Source organism: Penaeus monodon, chromosome 23 (assembly GCF_015228065.2).
Source record: "Penaeus monodon isolate SGIC_2016 chromosome 23, NSTDA_Pmon_1, whole genome shotgun sequence".
NCBI lineage: Eukaryota > Metazoa > Arthropoda > Malacostraca > Decapoda > Penaeidae > Penaeus > Penaeus monodon.
The window spans coordinates 36,048,055-36,049,846 of NC_051408.1; the positions used below are offsets into that span (position 1 = coordinate 36,048,055).

Sequence of the window (1,792 nt, forward strand, 5' to 3'; positions counted from 1 at the left end):
TGAACGCGTATAAACTTTACACATTACATGGCAAATGTATGGGCGTTATATGTTAATCGATATTTAGTAATTTGTTAAATAGCACAAAATTATAGATTAATTTTTATTAGATTATCCAAAGCTTAAATGTGCTATCGACTACATTTATTAACATTAGCACTGGATTAATGGCGAAGTGACCGAGAACAATTAAATGTTGCCCAAAGTTAGATTGGATGCATCTACATATAAGGCTTTAAAGCTAAATGATTAGATTTCTTTTAAAGTAAAGCTGATTTCTCTAGGTATTACTCTTCATAACAACGAACTTCAAAACAAAAATGTTATGTACAAGACACCATATCTGGCATCAAAATATTCTAGAAAGTCTAGTATCTATCTACGAAAATAAAGTTTGACTCTTTAGTGATTAAGCTACCATTCTACTTACAGAGTGGATACTGAACCTAATGCAGTATTCCAGAGCAGTTGAGTCTCGACCAGTGTTTGCCTGGGAAGGTGGCCGGGTGCGTAGTAAAGCCCAAACTATAGTATAATCTCCATGAAAGCAAATAGCTCGAATACTGACAAAATGAATACTGAAATATGTATGAAACTTCCTTCTGTTTTCTTAGTTTAGTTTCTGGTTTTGGGTTTTGTTGTAATTTTTTTTTTTAATCAGCAAAGAGACATGTAACAACATCATTTCTTTACAGAAAAGAAGGGGAAATTAATTCTTCAAGAGGCCAAAAAAGGCTGGGTCTAATTTCTTGAAGAAGGCACCTAACTAGGTCCTAATCAGCTAGGCACACAACCAGTACCTGTTGCAGTGTTCTACGAGAGCTCAGGAATTACTACACTGTATGATCTTCACTCGGGCTTCCACCGGACGAGACCACAGGACGTGAAGAAATTGTAGCACAAAGAGAAGCAGTGAGCAGAGAGTAGCGTTTAGCAGCCCAAGTAGAACTACAAGCTTGTAGCGAACGAGCGACACAGGCAGTTGCCGACTACGCCTACGGCTCCTGGGTGAGTTCTAGACACAAGTTCTCCAACGTTTTCTTTTGGTGGATTTTTTTGTGATGCAGAAATCATTGAGTTTGTTTGATCAGTGTTTGTCTATTTTTATTATCATTGTTACTATTTTTTTACTTGTTTTTTTCGGGTGTGTTGGGTAGGGTGTACTGCTTGAGGGACCTAGTAGTGCTAGATGTGTTGATACTGTGGCTAGTGGAATAGTCTAGGGTTGATATAGTTGCTGCTCTATCTATAGGCCTATTGTGCTATTGTTGCATGCATTTCCAAGGCTCGCTGATAGAGGGGAATTCAAGGGATTTTTTTTCTTTTTTTCTCACTAAAAGGTTACTGATAAGGGAAGGATAAGCTTGGATTTTGAGCCGATTCAAGGCTCTTTTATCACAAGCTTTTTTTTTCTTTGCTTACATTCACTAAAAGAGGTGGTTTATTAAAAAAAGATTCGGGATATTTAGAAAAAAGAGTCTAATTCTTGAAAGGAAAAAATATTTAGCTGAAATCAGATAGTGGAGCTTTTAAATGCAGGGTGATGATGGCCAAATGTTAATGTTAAAAGAGATTATTCAAATAGATTGTTCAATGGATCACCCACAATATTGCAATTCAATAAATTTCCAGGGGGCTTTGAAACTGTGTGGAAGGAATTGATTGCTAAATGATAGTAAAATAAAATAGTTTCTTTTCTCTAATCTTTTGAGTAGAACAATTCATAAAGGTTGAAAATAAGGAAAACTGTGAATCCATTTGAAAGGAAAGTAAGCAGCGAAACTCTTCAAAG

The 1,792-nt window shown here is 36.0% G+C and overlaps 1 protein-coding gene across 1 annotated transcript in view; it reads right to left on the bottom strand.

Moving 5' to 3' along the window:
- LOC119588226 (muscarinic acetylcholine receptor DM1-like) overlaps positions 1-1,792 on the bottom strand; it is a gene marked incomplete in the record, with an annotated part of 70,579 nt that overhangs the window by 5,080 nt on the left and 63,707 nt on the right.